This window comes from Neofelis nebulosa, chromosome 4 (genome assembly GCF_028018385.1).
Source record: "Neofelis nebulosa isolate mNeoNeb1 chromosome 4, mNeoNeb1.pri, whole genome shotgun sequence".
Lineage (NCBI taxonomy): Eukaryota > Metazoa > Chordata > Mammalia > Carnivora > Felidae > Neofelis > Neofelis nebulosa.
In genome coordinates this window covers 65,219,195-65,244,909 of record NC_080785.1, presented here as the reverse complement: position 1 = coordinate 65,244,909, position 25,715 = coordinate 65,219,195, and the positions used below count along the sequence as shown (strand labels likewise).

Sequence of the window (25,715 nt, the reverse complement as noted above, 5' to 3'; positions counted from 1 at the left end):
CTTAACACCAAACTGAATATAGTGGAAGATAGTGTTAGGAACTTGAAGACACATTAATAGAAACTATTTAAACCAAAGAGAGCAAAAATAATGAAGATAATAAATCAAAGTACAGGGGACACAAGGCACAAAGAAATTCTAGCATACATATATTGGAATTTCAGAAGGAAAATTGAGAGAGAATCGGAAAATTGGGAATAAGCAATATTTGTAGAGATAACATCTGGGAATTTTCCAAAATTAAAAGAAAGTATCAACTTTGTACAAAGGTACAAGAGACTTCAGTGGACTCTAATCATGTACAAAGAAGTCTATATCTAGGCACATGATATTAAATAGGTGAAAGCCAATATATAATAAAAAGCTTAAAATCAGCCAGAGGCAAAATAAACACACCTTATCTTTAAAGTAACAGCAATAAGGGTAATGGCTAACTTTTTTTGTAGAAACTGTGTAATAAAATAGTCGAATGACATCTTTAAAGAGCCAAAAGGAAAATAATGACCAATACAGAATTTCATACACAGTAAAAATATTCTTGAAAATAAAGATGCTAGGTGTTATACGTTATCTCAGATTGTATTCTAGGACAGAAGAACATTAGTGGAGCATATGGTGAAATATGAATAAAGTATGTAGTTTAATTAATAGTAGTGTTAGTATTTTACTTTTGAAGTGTGCCATGGTTATGTCACATGGTAACATTAAGGGGGATCTGGGTGAAGGCTATAAACAGTACTACCTCTGCAGTTTTTATGTAAATATAAAATCATTCAAAATAAATTGTAAAAAGAAGTTAAGGTAAAATAAAGAAGTTCTCAGATAAAATCTGAGAATATTTGTCACAAGGTGAAGCAGACTCTATGATATGCTAAAGGAAATTCTTCACAGTAAAAGTTAGTGATTCCAGATGGATGCATAAAATGGCAGGAAGAAATAAAGGGCAATGGAAAGTGTAAATGTAGGGGTAAATATGAAAAGATACTGGTGTTTAAAACAAGAGAAACAATATCTTTGTGGTTTATAAAAATGGAAATATAAAGTATATGCCTATAAAGGCATAAATGTCAAGATGCATGTAAATGGAGTTAAGTTGTTGCCAGGTGATTTTATTGTTTGAAAGTGATGAAAGTACTAATGTTAGGATGATTGTGTGGAGGCAAAGATGAATATTGTAATTTCTAGGGAAACTTCTGAAAAGTAATAAAAATGTAAACAAACTAGCTAAAAGAAGAAATGAAAGGAAATTTAAAAAATTGATTAATTCTAAAGGAGGCAGGAAGAAATGAAAAAGGGAACAAAGACCATATGGAGCAAAGAGAAATGACTGTTGCTATGTTGTTAAATGCAACTACATAAGTTATTACATATAAATGGATTAAGCACTAGAAAGCAAATGGATTAAAAACCAAATCTGAGTATGTGCTCTGTAAAGAGATCCATTTTAAATATAGATATAGATTGAAAAGAAAAGGATAAGAGTCAAAAGAAAAGAAAAGGATAAGAGAAGCAGCCTGGGTCTTCCAGAGGCCCCACAGTTCACCCCAAGGCACCTCACATGCCATGCAAGGGGAGAGGAGCCCAGCGATAGTTGATGCTATAAGCCCAGGAGGTGGCCAGGCCATGGGCAGATGTAGCCAGAGCTGGCACTGGTCATGATGCTGTCCCCTCCATTGTCACAGCCATAGCCAGCCCCAGCAACTCCAATGGCTTCAGTGGCCATGCTGGACCTGGGCAGCCAGCAGGAGCACTGGGAGATGTCCCAGAAGTGGCTGATCTTCCAGGGCACAACTAAGCTGCTGCTGGATACCTTCCAATACCAGAGCCTGGTGAAGCACACAGGGGACTGCTACTGTGGAGCTTTGAAGTTTGGGCCTCAGCAACTTGCACATCTTTGACTGCAATGGCGGCATTTGCAAGAAGAAGAATAAACACTTCTTTGTTCTGGCTTCTTGCTTCAGGCTTAAGAAGGGCCCTAACCAAATGCACATTCAACAGGCACAAAGCACGACATGCCTTCTGTAAGAGAAGTGGTATTCAGAGCTTTTACACTCCCTGTTCAAATCCCAGAGGCTCCAGAATTGCCCCCACACTGCCTGGATTGAGGGCACTGCCAGGGATGTGATCGTTGAGAAATCCAATGACATCTATTGGGAGAAAGCCATAATAGAGCATAAGACCATCAAGAACATGTCTAAAGGGTAAGCTCCTGCTTCTTCCTTCCTGAAAAGGAGGAATGATTGGGAAAAATAGCTTTGCTGTCCATGGTGCTCATGAATATGGCTGACCCAGGTTGCTGGTTCTGTTGGCTGGTGGTCTTGATCTCTGCAGACTGCTCTAACTACCAGTCTCTCTAGGCAGCACTTTGTGCTGCCCAAACTTTGATGTTGGCTGGTTGACATCCTCCTTTCTCTTCCCAACTTTTGTATGATTTTTTACAAAATATTTTTAGTATTAAAACAAAACAAAGGGATGTAAGAAGATAGATCATATGGACAAAGAAATTTAAGGTAGCTATAATAATGTAAGGCACAGAAGACTTTTCTATAAGAAATATTGAAAGATATAAAAAGATAATTAATAATGAAAAAAGGTCAATTAAAAAAGAAGTCCAAATAATCTTAAACCTGTATGTATTTAATGACATAGCTTTAAAATACCTATAAAAATGGACAAAATTAATCGTGATTATGAATTTATCTATTTCTCATTTTAATCTTGTCAGTTATATTCTAGATCTTGATCTTGGCAGTGATTGAATTTAACATTTGTGTACTGTATATGTTATACCTTCATAAAAACATTTATTAAATAAGTTAATAAAAATGTATTATAGGCCAATTATCCAGGTAAAAATTTAATATAGTATATTTCTTTATTATTTTGCCAAATCCTTGAGACTGAATAATGAATAATCCTATATTAAAGTTTGCTAGCATGTTTAAATGATGTTTAATAGAAAGAAAAGGTCCTAAAACTCATTGTAGTAATAAAGATATTGTGACACCCAGTGTTTATAAATGTTCCATTGTTCTAAAAACATAATTAGACATATGAGTTAAACTGTGTTTTAAAATATTACTTAGCAAATACATGATCTTGTTTATTTTTAAATTTAAAAAAAATTAAATTTCATTTTTTGATTAATTTTTTAAAGCATTCTTTTTTTTAATGTTTTTAAATTTATTTTGAGAGAGAGAGCACAAGATGCAGAGGGGCAGAGAGAGAGGAAAAGAGACAGAGAATCCCAAATAGACTCCACACCGCCAGCACAGAGCCCAACACAGGGCTCGTCCTCACCAACCGTGATATCATGACCTGAGCTGAAGTCAAGAGTGGGGACTTAACTGGCTGAGCCACCTAGGTGCCCCTTAATTTTTTTATTGTAGAGAGAGGGAGAGGGAGAGAAAGTACACGTGCATGCACTTTTGAGTGGGTGAAGGGCAGAGAGAGAGAGAGGAAGAGAATCTTAAGCAGGCTCCACCCTCAATGCAGAGCCCTAGCAGGGGTTGATCCCACTATCCTGGGATCATGACCCAAGCTGAAATCTAGAGTTTGTCACTCAACCAAATGAGCCACCCAGGCCTCCCTATTTCCCATAAATTTTTATGCTTACTTCTTCCTAAGGATCAGCGGGCTTTAAGATTGGTGCTAGAAGTTTGAACTCTTACTCAAAGTATCTGAAACTCCTATGATATTAGATGATCTGTTAGGTTATTATCTCACTCTCCACCAAGTATGTCATGGAAAATTGCTCCCCAAGAGAAATAAAGGCATTAAGAGTTGGTATGTTTCCTTCTCATTTTGAAGAGACAGATATTGAGATTTTGTTAATCCTGAAAGCCATGTATTAGGAAGGGTTCCTTAGTTTTTAGCCTAACATGGCCCCTACTGATTCTTCACGCTTCTTATGATTTGCAAATCAGTGGCTCTGGTCTGACATGCTAGAAAGCTTGATGATCTAGGTATGTCATCTCTGAAATGCTGATACACACTCTTGACATCTACTTCCTTTTTATTCTTTTGTCTCTAGAGGGCTATCACTGTAGTCGCACTAGAATTAATCACTCTCTATGGCTCTGGTTTGATAAGACTTAATGAGCTCTCTTGGATTCTCCAGAGAAATAAAGTTCTGTATGTTTCATTATGTTCTTTTTTTTTTTTTAATTTTTTTTTTTAACGTTTATTTATTTTTGAGACAGAGAGAGACAGAGCATGAACAGGGGAGGGTCAGAGAGAGGGAGACACAGAATCCGAAGCAGGCTCCAGGCTCTGAGCTGTCAGCACAGAGCCCGACGCGGGGCTCGAACCCACAAACTGTGAGATCATGACCTGAGCCGAGGTCGGACACTTAACCACCTGAGCCACCCAGGTGCCCCTGTTTCATTATGTTCTATATGTTTTTCTTTTTTTCAGAACTCTGGACCACAAACTTTCCATGGTCTTTCTAGGGTTTACGGGGGATAACCTATTCTTATTTTCCAGAAGTCTTCTGGGTTTGGTATTCGATTGGTTTGACACCCACTACAGGATAGTTTTCATGCACTAGAGGAATATGTGTGTATTGAGAGTAAGGACTAAGCTTCAGCTTCCTATTGCTCTCAAGGACAAACCTACAAATCTGAATTACAGGATCAAAGGGAAACCTAGCTTATTGATTATAACAAGAAAATCTTGGGCATTTAAAAGGGCTCAGAAAAAATTCATAAGCCTATTTTCTTTGTTAAAATATTACTTCATATAATATCTTAAATCAATTTGTATTTTCCTGTTCATAGTTCTAAGTATGATCATTCCTTCAGTAGTCAAAGATTTCCACATTGTCTTGAAGAGAGTCAATATTGTTACAATTGGAAAGCAAAGAGAGAATCGATGGCTGTTCAGTTTTTGACTTCCAAAATAGGCTCTTGAAATCCACATCAAAATCAATATTTTCAAAAGCTGAAGATTTTGTTTTATAAAAAGCTGAATTGAATTGGAAGCAAAACAGTCTCTTGAGAATCAAAAGGAAAGACTTTGAAAGAGGCAGACACACAGGCATTAGGACTATAATAATAGGGGCGCCTGGGTGGCTCAGTCGATTAAGTGTCCAACCCTTGATTTCAGCTCAGGTCATGATTTCAGGGTAGTGAGACTGACCCCCAAGTCAGGCTCCACACTTTCAGCACCAATTCTCTCTCTCCTTCTCTCTCCTTCTCCCCACTCATGCACATGCTCACTCTCTTTCTCTAAAAAATAAAATAAAATAAATTAATAAAAAAAGACTGTAACAGTAAAAGAAATCCAGAAAAGCCTGGCAAGGCAGTTCCATGATATCAAGGCTCTGGTTTTTTGCTCTGTTATCCAGTTATCTCTGATTCTCATTTACATGGTGATTTCATGGTCACAGTAGTGCTCTTTCAGCCCCACATCTGTGTCCTACCTAGGTAGGCAGAAAGAAGAGGAGGGAAGCAATGAGGGGAGAGGAAAAGGAAAACACTCCCAGAAGTATACTGAAGTATTATAGGCCAGGGGCGCCTGGGTGTCTCAGTTGGTTAAGCATCTGACTTTGGTGCAGGTCATGATCTCTTGGTTCATGAGTTCAAGCCCTGTGTTGCACTCTGTGCTGACAACTCAGAGGCTGGAGCCTGCTTTGGATTCTGTGTCTCCCTCCCTCTCTGCCCCCCTGCTCACACTCTGTCTGCCTGTCTCTCTCAAAAATAAATAAACATTAAGAAAAAAAATTAAAGTATTAAAGGCCAAAGTTGGTTCTGCTATACTTAGTTGCAAAGGAGTCTGGAAAATATACATTTTTAAAATAGAATGTCCCCGGGGAAAGAATTACATTGGGTTAGGGGTGGAAAAATGAAGAGTTGGATGGGAAATACATTAGGGGATTTGGTGAGACCTGAGACAAAGGCCCTCCTTGGGGATACCATGTGGAGACAAGCTGAATGAATGTCATTGTGCCAATGCCTTGTGCTTCATGCAGTTTGTGCAAAAAAAAAAAAAAAAAAAAAAAAAAAAAGAACCAAAACAAACAAACAAACAAACAAAAAAACCATTAATTTTTGGGGTGGAGGAATAGGGAGGGTTTTCCATTGACACTTGCCCAAAGCTTTAATAAGATGTACTTGAATTCCCTCCTTTGAAACCAACCTTTTTAATGGTTACAAATTCAGAGCCTCAGAAATAAAGGGTGGGTTTCATGACGCTTAAAGATGCAAGCCAGGATAAAAGGGAAAAATGCTAGCTCTTACTCGCAAACTGGACTGGGTAGGAACAAAATCTCCTCCTGTTCACTGCTCTGCTAATAATTTATACACAATATCTCTTCTGTGATTTAACCTGTGTTCTTCTTTTTTCTTAAGTGTATTTACTTATTTTGAGAGAGAGAGAAAGCATGCAGGTTGGGGAGAGGGGCACAGAGAGAGGGAGAGAGAGGATCCCAAGCAGGCTCCATGCTTAGTGCTGAGCCCAACATGGGGCTTGATCTGATGCCCAGGAGATTACGACCTGAGCTGAAGCAAGAGTCAGATGCTTAAACGAATGAGCCACCCAGGAACCCCTAACGTGTTTTGTTAAATTCCTTGTAGCTCCAATTTCAATTTTAAGAAAATATCAGTCATGAACAAATTTGGAAAAGAAATAGGAAAAACCCAAGAGGAAATTTCAAATAAAACTGTACCTGAGCTTAATACTACAATAAATTCAAGAGACCTGCACCAACTGTTCTAACTATAAATGCACTTAGGGAATGACCTTCATCATTGTTTTTAGCCTTTGTGTCTGTATGTGCACTTCCCATTACCTTTGCTGCCAAAGTTGTTTTACTTCTATTATGGGGACTTTCAGTAATGGATGTTCATGTGCTTATCATTTTTTAAAAGAGTGTTGGGCAAACAGGATGATGTCTTTCACAGACTCTCATAGGGAGAATGAGAGTTCTCTCTCTCATAGAGAGAATTGTAAATAAGTAATGCACCCTAAAAGAAGAAGGGACCAAAGAAAGTGTAGATTTGGATAAATATAAGCCTTTTTAAAATTTTACTTCCATAGTTTCAGAAATGAGATGCTTTTGGTCTCCCTAAAATGCATCAGATGGATACTTCCAGAAGTGTGTGCTTTTATTATGCTATTCACTTGATCCATGATTCATAAAGCATCTTTGTAAGAATGCTGGTTAGTGTCTAAGCCAATGCATTGACTTTAAAGGTAATGCTTTGGCTGTATTTTTCTGTGCTCTGACTAGAGCAGTCCAGAATGCCAACAGAATTTAAACTCAGTTTCTTCAAAGTAAAATTTGATAAAGAGAAGCCTACCTAAAATATTTTGGTAAAAGTAAAAGGAAGACAGTGATTAGGGAAGGGAAAAAGAAACAGACTTGTTCCCTTTTGGAGATGTATTTTGAAAAGAGTATGGTTAATATTTTCATTTGTGGTATTAAATTATTTTCTCCAACCTTCAGAAAAAAGTAGCATTATATTTTCAGGAAACGGTGGTTAGATGCTTTATTTTTAACTGGAGACTGAATACTGTGATTCTGATTAGTTACTGCAAGTTTTAAAATCTGAGAACCTCGTCTGAGCCAGGAGTACATAAGGGCTTTTAGTGGATGGGGAGTTTGCCTGTTGATATTCTTCTTGACACAATTCCAAGGGTGCTGAATTCCAACCATCACAGACAAGTCTGCTCTCCATTTGTTTTGATGAGCAGAGCATTTCACACAATACCGATAAATTCTTTAAATGGTTTTGTGTAATGGGCTTTTACTCTCTTCGGTAACAAAATCAGAGAAGTAAATAATAGCAGTTAGAGCAGAATGAAACAATGTAGTCAAGGGGAGAACCCACTATTACTCTTAGGACTCTATCCCTCTAGTGCTGAAGAGCTTTGTAATAAATGCTTTTTACAAATCATTAAAAATTTTTCTACTAACAAAAAAGGGCACCATTCGGGGGATAACTTTCATAGTAACCTTATATTCATAAGCTTTAAATACATAGGAAGCTGTGAATAGGGAGGAAACGTTTTGTGTTCAGCACAAGCTGAATTCTTTGGATTCTATATTTAGAGTCTTGGTTAGTAGTTGACATTATTGGTGAAGGATAAGAAAGTAGAATCTCCAATTCTATTCTGCTTTGCTAGAGTCTGCCTGAAAATGCTGCTGCAGCCTGTTACCTTTTCTCTCTGTGACTCCAGCACCAGGCGTATAGAAATCATACAGTCTAGGTCCTTCCAAATGAGCATGGGAGTGGCTCTTCATTTTTTTCCCCCAAATAATAACCACTTAAATAATACATACATATATGTGGCATTTTTATCTTTTGTTTTACAACAATACCTTATGATAATCAGAATATGGATATTCCCTTTTGCAGATATGTATGAGATCTTAAGGTTTGAAAAGGTTAGGTGACTTACCCACAAGCTTGGAACATCCTAGAGCTAAGACTAGGATGTCCTAGAGTCTATAGTTTCTTCTTGATGTTAATATTCTATGGTTTTCCACAACAGTAAGATTGGGTGACCTCCAGAAATTCATCTGAGCCAGTGCCCAAGATGTCAGGCCAATTGGCTTGATTTCCAGCATTGGTGGAGCCCAGCTGCTCACTCCCCAACCTGAGAGTGAGGGAGATCAACTGAAAGACAAATATCAGATTCCTTTCTGGAGCCCCCCCCCCCCATTTCTTAATATTGGCCATTAAAAGTATGGATTCTGTCTTCTGTGGTAGTTTTATGTCTGGCATAGAGTTCTGGAAAGTATTCTTATGAAATACCTGTAGAAAAAGAGAAAGAACTATTTGCCTCTCTCTGTAGTTCTTAGATCATTCTGCTGTGAGTAAGCAATGCCTAATTGCATGGAGATTGTCATGAGGAATAACTAAATCAATTCACACATGATGCTAAGGAACAAAGATAACAGCACCTATATAATATCCAGTTAAATGCACCATTCAATGCTTTTACTTCCATTACGTGAAGTTGATATGTTGATTAAAATAACTTTCTGTTATTAGGTGTTCATTTCAGAAGGAAATGCTTTATATTTGGGGGATATTTTCCATTTTATTAATGAGGTGATAATATATAAAAAATTAAAATCTCATTAAAGAATCCAAAAGATTAATATTTTATAAATAGTAATCCCATCACATAGCATCATCTCAGAGTTAGAAGTGTCCTTGAATAAGTTGAGAGTCCTACCTTATGCATGAATTTCCTCCACAGCATGCTGAGTGCACTATCTACAGCCTCTACCTAGCTCCCAACATGGACAAAATTATTTTCTTACAACAGTTGATTTGAGTGTTGGATTGCTATAATTGTTTTAGCCCTTTCTAATACTGAACTAAAATCAACTTCCTTTGATTTCCACCCCGCTAGACTTTTTTTTTTCCTGTTTCCTTTTCTTTCTTCCCCATTCCTCTCCCTTCCTTCCTTCCTTCCTTCCTTCCTTCCTTCCTTCCTTCCTTCCTGTTTTCCTTCCTTCCTTTCTTCCTTCTTTCCTTCCTTCCTTCCTTCCTTCCTTCCTTCCTTCCTTCCTTCCTTCCTTCCTTCCTTCCTTGTAGAATGGCTCTAAACTTAACTGGTCTGGCATTTAAAGTTTAATTGAGAAATCAGTGTGTGGTGTAAGGCATATGAGTGCTTAAATGTGCTATGTGAATGATCATTTGAACTGGGTCTTTCAAACAATGCAAAGAGGGTAAGGAAAAAAGTGAAAATATTTCATTCCCCCCGCCTCTCATTTGTTGTGTTTTTAAGCACTCCCAACACATTGTTTTACTCATCTGTGTGAAATAAAGATCTCAGTTTTGACTAAAGTGGAATTCAAACATGAATGGGCATGATTGCCATCTGGTAGGTGAGTCTATGAGAAGGTCATTTGTATTTCAAAAAGTGAGGCGGTGTGAAGGGGGGGCGTTTATGAAAAAAGTGGTTTGCTTTGCTTGTGCAGTTGATTTAGGAATTGAGACATAGAGAGCAAGAATGGCATTTGCCTGTCAGTCTGTTCCTACATGAGTCTATGGAGCTGCAACCAGAGGTAGAGGAACTCTTTGCATAAAGGACTCCATGAAAATGGGAAACCTGATAGTGCCTTTGGCTTCACCATGAGTTACAAAGTGTGAGTCAGGGAGAGGGATGTTATCACTGTATCCCTTTGAGTCCCTGGGGGTTTACTGGTCTGAGAGTTTTTGGCAGTGGCACTTTTGCTCTGGAAAAATTGCACTGATGGAGTTAAACAGGCAAAGTGAGTGATTCAAGACCATCGTAATAGGGGAGCAAGACTGAAACTCAACTGCACTGAGACAAAAGACGGGAGAGTTTTTAAACACTGGGGTGAACTTGTGGAAAGTAGCTAGAGGATGTTAGTGGGGAGGTTAGTCTATAATAGTGGTGAGTCCATCTGTTTTTGTTAATTGGCACTTATCAAGGTCAGGTTCCTACATTCCCACAGACAGGGAAACAGGTGCCCTATCTTTTGGGATGATTATATTTCAAAGAGATGGCTCCCAAGTCCTATAGAAAGACTTTCCTGGGTTGTAAAACTGGCAAGAGGCTGGGAGAAGATTTACATCTCAAAGGGGCAGGAAAGAATTTATAATTACAAGTCTTCTAAAGTGAATGCTCTAAGAAAAGGGAAAGAGAGGGTGGGGGGCTAGAGTCAAGAAGAAGCCTGTCTGAAGTTTACTCAAGCTGAGGGGCTGGTAAGGCCAATTTGGTCAGACATCCACATTGTCATGGGAAACAGCTATATGGTCCTGAGAGACACTGCCTCCTGAGAGACACTGCCTTCAGGTGGTTTCAAGAGAGTGGGCATCACTGAAAAGACAGAGCTTGAAGACAGTGAGAGAACAGCTTGTGATATCTTGCGAGACACCCTCGAAACTCCTGGATGCATGTGGAGGGGTTTGCAAAGGGCTGAGAGTATGTCTAAAAATGGTAGGAGGCAAGACCAGTGAAATCTGAGTTATTACCATTAAAAGCATCCTACAGATTGCCAATAACTGGCAAGGCCTGAGGAAATACTGATTACTGCAGTAAAACATTTCAGACTGACTTTAAAATTACTATACCCTTCAGTACTGGAGTGCTTCTCTGTCCTTCATTATCTGAATGCTCTGGGAGAGCAGAAGTGGCATTGATAGACAGCTAAAAGATCTGAGTTTTTGTTTTGTTTTGTTTTTTGCTTTTATTTTTTATTCTACCTTTTATCAGCTAAATGAGCTTGTATGAGTCACTCATATTTCTTTTACTTCTTTATCAAGAAATTGGTTATAATATATCTACTTCATATGGTTGTTATCAGGATGAAATCAGTGTATGCCTTCAGTAAGATGCCTTTCTTTTGACCTCTAATGTTGCATGCATGACTTAAACACAGCCTTAATGTGACCCTAAGTAGGACTATTGTAGCTTTTCATAATCAGATCACTTCTCCTATTCTTTGTTTATGCAAATTTATTCCAGTTCCCATTAATTTCAGCAGCACATGCATGTTTTAAATAGTTTTTTTTTTTTTTCCTATTTCATCTGCCATGCTTTATCTATCTCCCAGCTTACCAAGTGTTGGACTTGGGCTTCCTTCGTGTCTACATAATCCATCTCGCAGGAGGGCCTTTAAGAAAATGTAAGTCAGAAAGAATCTTGCCCCATATGCTCCCACCTGAACACACATGTCGCTATTTGCTTGTCAGTGTTTTGGTGTTTTGTTAGTAGTTTTTATGTTCTTTACGCATCTGCTGGAATCTGTCCAAAGTACACTATGTAGCCATACGCTGTTGGATATCATTATCTATTATGATCAATGATCCAGTTTAAAGAACATCTAAAGAAGATGCCAAGGAAAAGTGTGTAATCTTTGATAGAAAATGTGGGTGTTGATAAAAAAAAAATCATTGTTTGATGGGTAAATTAAACATTTGCTTATCAGAAAAAAAAAAAGAAATTCCTATGTTCAAAGGAATTGCTTATTTTTTCATTAAATCCTCAGGATAAAAAAATAACTATTTTGAGAGGACTGTCTAAAGATGCAGTTGTAGTTACTTTGGTAGCTGGCCCTTGTTCTGTACTAATTTAGTCTGAACAAGACCCGAGTGTGTGCTATTCTTTGGCTTTATAGTCCTCTAACCATAGGCACTGATGGCATTCATGATTATGGATTAAATAGGGCCAACTCTTGTCAGTAATTTGTTAGAAAAGTCCCACAGAGATACCCATGGTGCTGCTGAACAATGATGTTGGTAGTGTGTTGTTTTGCTTTAGGAAAAGCTATAGCATTCCAACATGAGATTCAATGCCTGGTTCTGGAAGCCTCCTCTCTATTTGATGTAAATTAAGCCTTGAGTACACTCTGCCTGGTATTGCAATTAGCTTCTGCGGCCTGACCAAATTCTAATGTGTGCAATTGCAGATTACTTACCACTGGATAAGAAATACACTCTGTCATAGCCTAGCTTTGTTATATAATTTTGCCTGGGGTTGTTAAATCACTGTTGCATTCTGACACTGTGTGTAGCCAGTGGGCTTTTGAAGATTTCAGCATGAAAGGCTCTCAAGAAAACATGAAAATCTTTTAACATAAGGTTATCTCCAGGAGACTACTTTTTGGTTTAGTTATGTGATTATATTTGAACAAATGTATTTTTCTTCACTTCTACTCAGTGTTTTTTAAATCGATGGACTTTCATGATAGGTTTTCAGATCTTGTGCTTTCAATATCATTTTTAGGGGGTAGAAGTTTCAGAGTGAGATACTAAGTGTTTTGTGAGATGAATAAATTAAAATATCAATTAGACAATATTTTGCTGATCTGATTTTTTTCTGGAAATACAAATATTAGAAAACTGGTATTCTTAAGAGAAAATAAAATTTTTGGAGGGTAGCTGCTGGATAGTCTAATATTTTACCTACTGATGAAGTCACATTTTGCAGAAAGTATTAATTGAGGTGCAGTTGGATTCTTTGTGAGGGGGCAACAAAGGGCTGCTTGGTTAACACCAGGATCAGCAAACTACAGCCCACAGGCAAAATCAAGCCCACCAACTCTTTTTGTAATCAAAGTTTCAATGGAGTATGGCCACACCCATTTATTTATGTATTTCCTATGTCTGCTTTTATAGAGACTGTATGGCCTAAAATATTTATAGCTGGCTGTTTCTAGAAAAAGTTTGCCAAGGTGCCTGGGTGGGTCAGTCGGTTGAGCGTCCAACTTCAGCTCAGGTCATGATCTCATGGTCTGTGAGTTCGAACCCTGTATTGGGCTCTGTGCTGACAGCTGAGAGCCTGAAGCCTGCTTCAGATTCTGCATCATCTTCACACTACTCCTCCCCCTCTCCCACTCTGCCTCTCTCTTTTTCAAAAGTAAATAAATATTTTAAAAAAAAGTTTGCCAACCCCTGGTTATACCATTAACTTTATCTTGTTGAATCAGAATTGAGTGTGCACATCCTCCAAACTATGGGAGAATCAAACCACATATTTGACAAACAGTATAACCTAGGACTTTCCCTTCCCTTGGACTCTGGTTAGACATTGATGGCAACTGCAAGCTTCCCTTTGTCTTTCCTCTTTCTCAAGGTACTGGACCCTAGCTTTCATTTGTAATTGTGGCACCAGTAGTTTGGAGTTGATAAACTATTGTTGGACTGATGGTGTGTATTTTTACCCAAATCATTGGAGTTATGTTTTGAACCCAATGAAAACATTATGTGTTTTGCAGCAGCTTCACATTTTAGGTGGCCTGTTTAGAACTACCCTTGTGCTACAATTTGTTACATTATAAAGTAGAAAAACATACTTCTCTTTTATCGTTGGCCCAAGCTGGTCACACGTCTTTTTCTAAAACATTACTATAGACTTGATCAGAATTGATACCTGCATTTTGGAATAGGCTTACTTACCCCTGCATCACTTGGGAGATGGAGGGACACTGAGAATGCTTATTCTCCTTTGGCCCCTCCAGAACTACCCATTCTTCATCTATTTTATCTCGAATTCTTGCAAAAGCAGAACTTGAGAAAAGGAATACATGAAGGTAGTTATTTTGGGATATGATGTTAGGGAACACTAACTGGGGACTGAGATTAGTAACACCGAGAAGGAGGTGAAGCTAATCCAAGAATGGAATTATTGAAGTTGAGTGTTAGTTACTGTTATGAACGACTGGGGCTCAGTCTAGCTAAAAATTCTCTGAAGAACTATGTAGTTCCACTCCCAGAATGGTTTGCTCAAGACATGGAAGAGGATATATTTATTGACTGGCTTCCAATCCTGATTGGTTAAGGGTTTCCCCAGCAGCCACTAACTACCTTGCATGTACACTTTTGAGTATGCTGCAGGATGGATAGGCAGTCTAGTTTCATGTAGGGGTCTCACCCAGTGAAGGCAAAAGATTGCGAGGAATAAGAGATAGCTAAGTCCAGGGGCTATTGCTGCAGCTGGTTGACATAGAAATGGCCAGAAAAGAATAGTGGGCCAGGGGAATGTGAGACAGAACATAAAAGATGTATGTCTCACTGCCCTTCTTAACCTGCTTCATGCCTCAGAGGGCTGATCTCTGTGGCCTAGATCATCTGAGCTCCCTTGCCAATTTGACTTCTCATTGAGTCTTGGTACTAGGAGACATGACCAGAGATCTGAAGGCAGGAGAATAGAATGGTTGGGGTATTTATTTCCCCTGCTTCTTCCCTCCTTGTACTGCCACTGGATGCAAATCCAACTAGGTAGTGCTGCTTCTGAGGCTCCAGCTCTCTTTCGGTTTTGGTATTGCCATTCTCTTTATACCAAAAGCCACAGATACTTCCAGGAGGCCTTCTCCCACAGCTGTTGCTCTCCCTTGGATACAATAACCTCTTGTCCTTTTTTTTCTTCAGGCCTAGAGTAGGTTTTTAGTTTTCTGCTGCTGCTGATCCTTGGACCCTGCCCAACCACTCTAAACAGTCTTTTCATTAAACTTTCATCTGTTTAATCCTTTGTGCTTTGTTTTCAATCTAAATAAAATTGAGATTCTGTTAGCAGTAAAGAAGGGGGAAGTGTTTTTGGGGTTGGCATTAAAGAGCATCCATTATTCCTGTTATAAGGGCCAAGATCAACAGAAAGCTTGCCACCAATGTAATGACTTCAGTACACTTTGAAAAATAGCATAGAGATTAAATTCCTATTCTGGGACAGTTTTCATCTTCAATGGCCCCTATTTCCACATTTTGGATTATTGAACTGAGGCAAATGCTATATTTTAAATGCTGTATTTTAAATTTTCATTGCATTATTTTTTCTTCTCATAACATTACTGTTTTTTTTTTCAGTGTAAAGGATTAAAATAATGCAAAAAGGTTTAAAGATGAAACTGAAAGTCTCCTTTAATTCAACCTCCCACAGAGAAATATTAATATATTGGTATGTTTTCTTTCAAACATTCTTGAATGGAACTATAAAATAAATCAGCACTTCCATTTTATGAGTGGAAGGAGGACACAGAAAATACGTAGATGGGGGGAGAGTAAAGGAGAATTAAGTCACTTTGTTGCTGGGCAAGCACCAAGTTTAAATATCTCTTATTATTCAAAGATGCACAAACAAGAAAAGAGAATATAGAAGGAAAAAAAAAAGCAGTAAATATTTATAATTTCCCCCCAAAACATAAGTCAACAATCAAAGGAAGACCATGCTTTTCAAGAACATTTTCTATGGTTAAATACTTGTGGCAACTTAAATGCCATCATGGGGATATGGATAAATGAATTATGGTGGGTTAATTCAGTTGTACTTGCTCATTACTTTGAGAACAGTGTTAAATTTTTGAGAACAATGTTATTTCAATGAATGGATGTGATAGCCATTCTGTGATGCATATGAAGTGTTTATAAGCATGTTAAAAAGATATTTGTTCAAATGCTATTTGTGCACTACTTTGAGAACAGTGTTATATGTCATACGTTAATAGAATGAGGTAGACTACTATATGATAATATGAAATGATCTTCAAGATGTATTAAGTGAAAAAATCAAGGCTAACATAAAATGATCCCATTTGTATTAAAACCAGAAAACATAGGGGCACCTGGGTGGCTCAGTTGGTCAAACATCCAACTCTAGATTTTGACTCAGGTCATGATTTCATGGTTCATGAGTTTTAGTCCTGTGTCGGACTCTGTGCTGACAACGCAGAGCCTGTTTGTAATTCTCTCTTTCCCTGTCTCTCTGCCCCTTCTTTGATCTCTCTCTCTAAATAAATAAACTTAAAAAAAAGCACAGAAAACATAAATATGCATTTACATGCTCTTGTATACATAAAATATTTCTGGAAGGAAATGAAAAATTATTAACAATTTTTGATTTTAGGAAAGGGGTAAATATTTGGGATGAGAGATTTGCTTTTAATTATATATATTTTTGTCATGTTTGATTGCTTTTTCTGTTCACATATTACTTATTCAACTGGAGGAGATTACTTGAGGGAACAAAATCACATTTTAATTGTGCACTCAATTAACTTTCAGAAGGCACAGAATCTCTGAAAATGAGAGAAGAAAGAGGATATAAAAAAAGTAGAAAGGGGTTTCTACACAGTTGTAAGTAAAAAGGGAACTGACAAGAAAAGTTTAAATTGGAAAGAAATTTAAAATGTAATGAGGAAATTAAAGCATATGTTAGAGTACAGATAAAAATCATTTCTTAAGAGAAATAATGGTGACTTGAAAGACTTCTTTCAACAATTTCCCGGAATTCATAAGATAAGTATAAGAAAAAAGGAGAAGATATTAACAAGAAAGAAGAGGACAGGTGTATAAGGCAAAGAAGAGAAGTTCAACCTACAGAAAATTGTTCTTCCAAGAGAAGAGAAAAAAATTGAACACAGCAACATCAGGAAATAATGGTGTAAAACCTTCCTGAGGTGAAGAACATCCTGCAGCAGCACATAAAAATTGGGCAAAAGAAAAACAACATTTAGACATATTCTAGTGAAATTTTTGAATTTTAACAGGAAATAAAGAATCTTCAATGAAGAAGGAAAATGTAGTGAGAACTGACTGGCTGATCTTAATCCAGCATAATAATGAACATTAGATGTCAGTGGAGTAATGTCTACAGAATTTTAAAGTAAGTAAAAATAATTTGAGATCTAACCCTGAATTTCCTGTTTAGTCATGGTAACTATCATGTATAAAGAGAGACTTTTTATTTAGTATATATTGATGTACTTATTATGAACTTTAGAAAATATACCCCATATATTACTCCTGATGAAAAAAGATTACATTAAGATACATTTAAACCAGACAAGATTTTAAAAATAATTTTATTTTTTAAAGAAAATAAATGTTTCTCATCCTTTCTGCTCCTGAAAGGATGAAGTAGACATGTTTCTCTTTATTCTTCCTGCTAAGTACAAACTTCCTGCACATTACATATGAAACAACTATAAGAAGACTTTGAAAGGTGGAGAGAAGTCACTAACTGACGATCTTGGGACCCAAGAAATAACACAGTGCTAAATTCCCTTGGATTTCCTCTTTGCCTCATACATCCCAGATTTGGAGCTAAAGAAGCCAGCAACCCAGAAAAACCAATGGATACAGATTTAAAAATCCCACCAAAAGCTTCCTCCTTCTAGTCAAAGGACCAGGTAAGGGGAAGCCTAAAAATACTGAAAACTTTTAGACAATAAGCACTCTATTATAACAAAAAACCTCAGATATTCTCTGACCTCTCTCTCACCCATGACAACAAAGTTTGAGTGGGGATCCTAGACTTCTGTCCTTGCCAGAATGGGACAAGGTTTTCATTCTTTAGGTCAGGGTGGTGTCAGAGAAGGCTGAATAAGGGCCCAAACTTCCATATCTGTTGGGCAGTAGTAAGGAGGCCTCACACACTCTGCTGTGCCAGTGGAAACCACATAGAAATCTTGGACTTCCAACCCAGTGCATAATGAAGCACTTCTACTCCTCCTTCTGGAGTAGTGTCAGAGGACATCTAGAATGGAGTCAAGGGTCTCATCACTTCCCAGGTTAAGAAGGCCACTCATATTTCCCATGACATCAGTTGAGACCACAATGAACAATTTTATACACATAAATTTGATAGTTTATATGAATGGACCAATTCCTCAAAAAAGCAAATTACCATAATTCACCCAGTACCAAATAGATAATTTGAGTAGCTCTGTAACTATTAAAACATTGAATTCATTATTTTAAAACATCCTAAACAGAAATCTCCAAGCCTAGATGGTTATCCTGGAGAATTCTACCAAACATTCAAAGAAGAATTCACATCAGTTGTATACAATCTCTTCCAGAAATGAGACAAGAGGAAAGTATATCCCAACTCATTTTATGACACTAGTATTACTCTGATAAAAAAAAAATTAGTCAAGGGGTGCCTGGTGGCTCAGTCAGTTAAGCATCTGACTCTTGGTTTTGGCTCAGGACATGATCTCACAGTTCATGAAATTGAGTCCTGAGTCAGGCTCTGTGCTGACAGTGTGGAGCCTGCTTGGGATTCTCTCCTCTCTCTGTCCCTAACTCCCACTCTCAAAAATAAATAAATAAGCTTAAAAAATTAGTCAAAGACAGTACAAAAAAAAGAATTATAGACCAATCTCCTTCATGAATTTAGAGGCAAAATTCTTAACAAAATATTAGCAAGTAGAATTCAGCTAAATATAAAAAAAATATGCATCATGAATAAGTGGGATTTATTCCAACAGTGCAAGGCTGGTTTAATATTTGAAAATCAACCAGTGTAATCCACCATATTAACAGAATAGACAGAAGAAATTACATGCCTATAGCAAGCAATGCTGAAAAAACATTTGTCATAATTTAGTACCTATTATGTCAAAAAGCACTTTACATAATTCAGTACATATTTACCACAAAGACTTTCAGAATAAATAGGAATAGAATGGAGCTTCTTAAATTTGATAAAAATCATGTACAAAAATCCTACAGGTAATATTTTACTTGTGAAAGACTGAATACACTCCTCTAATATTGGGAAGAAGGTAAAGAGATATCTGCTCTCAACAATTTTATTCAATATAGTGCTAGAAGTTCTACCTAAAGCAAGAAGGCAAGAAAAGGAACTAAAAAGTATTAGATTAGGATGGAAGAAATGGAAATGGAATTAGAATGGAGGAAAAAGCCTGTTTCTGTTTTCAGAAGACATAATCATCTACAAAGAAATCTCAGAGAATCTCCATAAAAACTCATGGAATTAGTGGGGCACCTGGGTGGCTCAGTCAGTTAAGCGTCTGACTTCAGCTCAGGTCATGATTTTGCAGCTCGTGGGTTCCAGCCCCATGTTGGGCTGTGTGCTGACAGCTCAGAGCCTGGAGCCTGCTTCAGATTCTGTGTTCCCCTCTACTACTTGCACTCTGTCTCTCTCTCTCTCAAAAATAAATAAATAAATAAAATAAGCATTAAAAAAACTCATAGAACTAATAAGTGAGTTTAGTAGAGTCACTAGAGAGGCATAGAAAAATCTATTTTATTTCTATATATTAGCAATGACCATGTAGAAATCAAACTTAAAAATAAAATACCATTTAAATTTTCTCAAAAAACCCCAGAGAAAAATACTTAGGTGTAAAACTATCAAATCTATCAAAATGTGAACAAGACTTGAATACTAAAAACTACATTCTAAATCCAAACATTCAATGCTTTCATAAGAATGCTGATGAAAGAAATCAAAGATTACCTAAATAACTGAAGAGATGTACTGTGTTCATGAATTGGAAGACTCAACATAGTAAAAATGTCAGTTCTCCACAGATTGATATACAAGGTTTTCTTTAATATCTTTAATTTATTTTTGAGAGAGTGCAAGTGGCAAGAGGGGCAGAGAGAGGAGGACAGAGGATCCAAAGCAAGCTCTGCACTGACAGCCGCGAACGGATGTGGGGCTTGAACTTATGAACCAAAGATCATGACCTGAGCCAAAATTGGATGCTCAACCAACTGAGCCACCCAGGTGTCCCTTGATATACAGGTTTAATCAATTCCTTTCATAATCCCAGACATATATTTTGTAGATACGCGCAAGGTTATTAGACTTTTTATTTATATTATTATTTTTAATTATTTATTTTGAGAGAGAGACAGCATGAGTGGGGGAAGGGAGAGAGAAGGAGAGAGAGAATCCCAAGCAGGCTCCACACTGTCAGTGTAGAGCCTGATGTGGGGCTCAAACACCTAAACCACAGATCACGACCTGAGCCAAAACCAAGAATTGGACACGCAACTGACTGAGCCACTCAGGTGCCCCAAATTTTATTTTTAAGAGAGAGAGAGAGAGAGAGAGAGAGAGAGAGAGAGAGAGAGAGAGAGAGATGCCTGTGTGGCTCAGTCTGTTAAGCCTCTGAATTTGGCTCATGTCATGATCTCATGGTTTGTATGTTGGAGATCCAAGATGGGCTCTGTGCTGACAGCTCAGAGCCTGGAGCTTGCTTCAGATTCTGTGTCTCCCCCTCTCTCTCTGGCCCTCCCCCAGTCGCTGTCTCTCTCAAGAATAAATAAACATAAAAAAGAGAGAGAGAGGCAGAGTCTGTGTGTGTGTGTGTGTGTGTGTGTGTGTGTGTGCGCTTGCATGTACACAAGTGGGGGAGGGGCAGAGAGGATCTCAAGCAGATTTTACACCCAAGGCAGAGTCTTACACAGGACTCGATTACATGAACCATGAGATCATGACCTAAGCCAAAATCAAGAGTCGAACGGTCAACCAGCTGAGCCACCCAGGCACTCCAAGCTTACTCTACCTTTTAAATGGTTAAGTCAAAGAACCAGAATAGCTAGAACAACTTGAAAAACAATAAATTAGGAGGAATCAGTGTACCCAATTTCTACAGCATCCTGACTGTATGTTATTGGCAGGATAGATACATAGATCAATGAACAGAATACAGAATTGAGAAATAGACCCACACAAATATGCCTACTTGATTGTTTACAAAGGTACAAAAGCAGTCCAATGGAGGGAAACTAGTCTTTTCAACAAATGGTGCTGGAGTAAAGTGGACATCGATAGAAAACCAGATATATAAACCTTTGGAAAACCAAAAGTAATCTACTAGTTAAAAATAGAAGTAAAACAAAAAGTATGACCAATATAGCAAAACATGGGAGAAAAAAGAGTAGACATAAAAGAGTAAGTCTAGCAAGTAGGGGGCATAAAACATGTTATATATGTAAAAGGAATAGAGTAAGACCCAATATATAAATTATGATAATACATTTAAGTGGGTTGACCTTTCTAATAAGAAAACAAAGATGTTCAAGTATAGTTAACAAACACATATCAAATAAAATGGCAAAAAAAATTCTAAAAAGGTAAATGCTAAAGAAGAGATATATGAAGAAGGAGTATTTCAAAGTAAAAGCTACTAAGAAGATACATTAGGCAAACACAAACAGATATAAAGCACAGATAGTAATATTAACATCAAAGAAAATAGAATTCATGGCAAAAACCATTAAAGGGGACCAGGAAGGTTTTTTTTTTTTTTTTTGTATAAATGTAATAGTTATTAATTTGAATGTACTGAATAAAATCAAAATATATAAGAAAACACTAAAAATACGAGATTTTGAACACACCTCTCAGTTTTTTTAATGTTTATTTATTGTTGAGAGAGAGAGAGAGAGTGAGTAGGGGAGGGGCAGAGAGAGAGGGAGACACAGAATCCGAAGCAGGCTCCAGGCTCTGAGCTGTCAGCACAGAGACCGATGTGGGGCTCGACCCATGAGCCTTAGAGCTGTGAGATCATGACCTGAGCTGAAGTCAGCTGCCCAACCAACTGAGCCACCCAGGTGCCCCCATACCTCTGAGTTTTGAACAGATCAGTCACACATAAGGAAAAGAACATTTTAATCAATTAATCGTAGCATTTATAACATTTATATTTATAATATATAATAAATATCCTATGTAGTATTATAGTATAATAATATGGTATACAAAATAAAATAATAGTGTCTGAATTAAATAATTTATAATATATTTCATTCAAACTCTATTTATTACTAACAGAGTATACATTTTTGTCAATCCACAATCAAACATTTACAAAAAAATTGAGAACTTATTAGTGCACAAAGAAACCATAAGTTCTAGAAAGCAGAATATAATGGGTACATTTTTGGCTCTAATGAAAATAAACCAGAAATTAATAATAAGGAAGAAAAATATCTCCAATTTTTTGTTTGTTAAGATTAAACAAACATTAATACAAACTGGTGTTCTGCAAACTCAAAGAGAAGTTCAAATCAGTTATTAGAAAAAACAATGGCAAGGAAGTCGTTAAGTAAAAACATTAATGGCATCTTATCAAGCCTGCAATCAGAAGCAAATTCATAGTTTTATATTTTTTCATTATTAAACAAGAAAAAAATAAAGCAATTAACTCAGTAAATTCTTAAAGATAAAACCAAATAACAGGAAGTTAAGCAGGACCTTGTGTGTTCTGTTCAGAGCTGGGGGCACAGGCCTGTGTCCTGAAGCTAGGACATGTGCTCTGTAAACATTTGTTAAGTTGATATGTGAATGAGTGATTAAGCGAATAAAAACAGAATTTGTGGAATAAAAAGAATATTAATAGAACTGAAAATCTATGACTTCCTAAAGAGGCTCAGTCTGCATTCTTCTTAAAAAAAAAAAAAGTTTATTTATTTTTCCTGAGAGAGAGAGAGAGAGGCAGAGAGAGAGAGGGGCAGAGAGAGAGAGGGACAGAGAGAATCCCAACCAGACTCCAAGCTGTCAGCACAGGGCCCGACGTGGGTCTTGAACCCACGAACCTAAGATCATGACCTGAGGCAAAACCAAGGGCTGGACGCTCAACCAACTGAGCCACCCAAGTGCTCCATCAGGCTGCATTCTTGAAGAGGACTCCACCCTTTGCTCTGGGAAGCTATGATAATGGACAGAAAGGTGCAAGTACCTGTTTCTAGGGCAAACAGGTGAGCTGAGCCAAGTGTGGTCTCAGATGTACGGGTGGGGGTGCTAGAGGCCTCATGGTTCATTTCTGGAATGTTCGGCACCTTCTAGGGGGAAATCTGTCACAGTGGGAGGTTTGTCTTAGAACCTCTCCTGAACACACAGTTTTAAATAGGAGAAGGTTGTTAGACTGCTGGGCCTGAGAAACGGAAGGAGAGGGAGGGTTTTCATTGCTACAGGAAAGAATGTAGAATCATTAAAGACTCATTTTGATTACTCACTTCCTTCCAGAAAAGAAAGAGCAACAAATAGTATCCCAAGCTAATGACACATTGTGAGATATATTAACTGTAGAGAAAGTCACTTTTCACAGTTTCCTGTTTCAAGTCACTCTGACTGGCTGCCTTCACTTCTATATGCAACATCCCCAAGTCTTCTGCTGTTGAGGGGAAATGATATATTTTTATCCATTATCAATCCTTAGCTCTCAAAAAATTCCCATTCCTTTTACCTGTGAAAAAAATCAGCCAAATTGAAATGAAAGTCTTCAAATTTCAAAATATTGAATAATATACATAATTAAAATTTCCTATCATAGCCTGGCCTCCCACTTAAAAGAGCCCAACATACTCCTTTTGAATTAGATAGTATTTTTCAAGATCCTGTTTAGACTCCTACTCAACCCCTCTAACTTCTCAGGTGCTTCACACAAAAGACTGGTTTGCCGTTTTGCTTTTGTTTGGAAGGTCACCTTTATCAGGGCTATAATTAATTCTTTCCAGGCTAATAGTGTTCCCTGTGATTCACACAGGTCTTAAGGGGAGAAAATTGATAATCTAATAACCATAGCAAAGTGAGACATCTTCACCTTCCAGACCAGGTATCTGGCTTTCTATTTTGGCTTACAATGTGGTCTGTGGTTATGAGTGCTGCTAGCTGTAGGAGAAATTAAAAAAAAAAAAAGTTCCTTGGCTTTCTGCAGGTTAGCAGCATGTCCCGGTTTTCAAGTACAAAGTCAGATTCTGAGTCAGCCCATCCCTGTACCTGGAATCAGAAGCTTTTCATGCAATAAGATACAACAGCTTAGCTTGCATGAGGTTTTTGGGAAAAAGCCAAATATTCAAAAAACCATCTGCTTGCACTGCTCATAAATCACAGAAATGATTGCCCTTGATCTGCAGCCATTCCCCATTATAGAGGATATTGGTTTCCAAAAGATGTCACAGCATATTGAAATGAGACAGTCTCTTCCAAGCAGAAAATTCCTCTTCACAATTACATGATATAGTGGAGTAGAATTATGTCATGTTAGCCCTCAAAGGCAGATAGGATCTCAGAGAAGATGCAGGTGGAGGAGTGGTTGTAAATTTTGCAACTAGCATAAAGGACAAGCCACTAACATTTTTTATGCTTTGCTCCAGTCAAATGTTGTAAGAGTTCGAAATGATTGGGAGCGATGAGTTGTATTTCTGAAGATGTCTTTTAACCAGGTGTCCATCTTGTCACTTGTAATACTGTTTCGCACCAAGAGTGAAGACAACGGCAGTTAATAGAATGAGTATAAAGAATGACTGTACTGCAAACAGCCCTTGAAATCTAGACACCGTTATTATTTAGCACTTGGGGAGCCATCTGCAGAATACTTGGCATTGTGCAAAGCATAAGGGATGGCAGGACAGCTGGCCGATGGCTCTGATGATCTAAGTGGGACACAACCTTCCGAGGAGCTGGCATGGCACATGCATGCTCCACTCATTTACCCTCTGTTGTAACAGCTAGTGAAGGACTGGGTCTGAAATCCACAAAGCATTGGGAAATTCCTACTTTAACACCCAGGGTTCATTCCAGCTGGGCTGATCTGACAGCATGTTTCTGGGTGATCTGTAGGGAACAACTTGCAGTAACAGGCTCATAAGTAGTATCTTTGTGGAGGAAACGGTTCCAGTGGGGGTTCTCTCATCCTAAGTTTACTTCACCATCTGGCCTGAAGTCACTCATGTGGTGTATACCTATCTTGATTGACATGAAAATTCTATTGTTATTAAGTGGTGTTATGTGTCTCTGGTAAGTATTCAGATGGTCTTCAATAAGCAGTAAGTACTATGAGTGTTAACCAACCTTGATGATCATTTTTGGTTTAAATTTGTTTTTCGTGATGGTCCTGTGAGATTTTATTGACCTGTTTTAGCTACTGAGGATGTTGGGCTATCTTATGTCTCATGCTTGGGACTGGGAAGTAGGGAAAAGTCCAGAGTGGGAGAGAAAAGAAGAAGACAGTAGATAAGCGAAAGATTTTGGTGTTTTACAGACTTGGGTTTGCATTCCAGTTCTACTGCTTAGGAAATACATGATGTTGGACAAGTTATATAACCTCTCTATGGCTAATTTTCTTCATTGATAATAATGCTACCTCATAAGAATGTTATGAGGATTAAAATATGCATATATGTATAGCCAAATGAGTACTCAATAGTGGGTAGCTATTATTACTCCCATTCAAGAAAGTGATAATTCCAGGACAAACTCTGATAGAGTAAAGTTAGTGTCTGAGACAGAATTGAACCAAAGTGAAAATAAAGACTAGGGCAATATCATTTCCTTTATCCCTCAATTCCTTATGTGTTTCATCAGTTCTTATGGGGATAGATTGTTCAGACCAAATTAATATTGAACACTCTGTGTGTATGTGTGTGTGTGTGTGTGGGGGGGTGCATGTACACATGCATGTGCCTGTTTCTGTGTGTACATGCTTCAGTTTGCAAGGAAAAGAAATAGGCTCTGTACCTGAGGGATGGAGA

The 25,715-nt window shown here is 37.6% G+C and overlaps 1 pseudogene; it reads left to right on the top strand.

The window, feature by feature from the left end:
• Window positions 1-25,715, top strand: part of LOC131508552 (centromere protein V-like) — a 47,952-nt pseudogene that overhangs the window by 13,834 nt on the left and 8,403 nt on the right.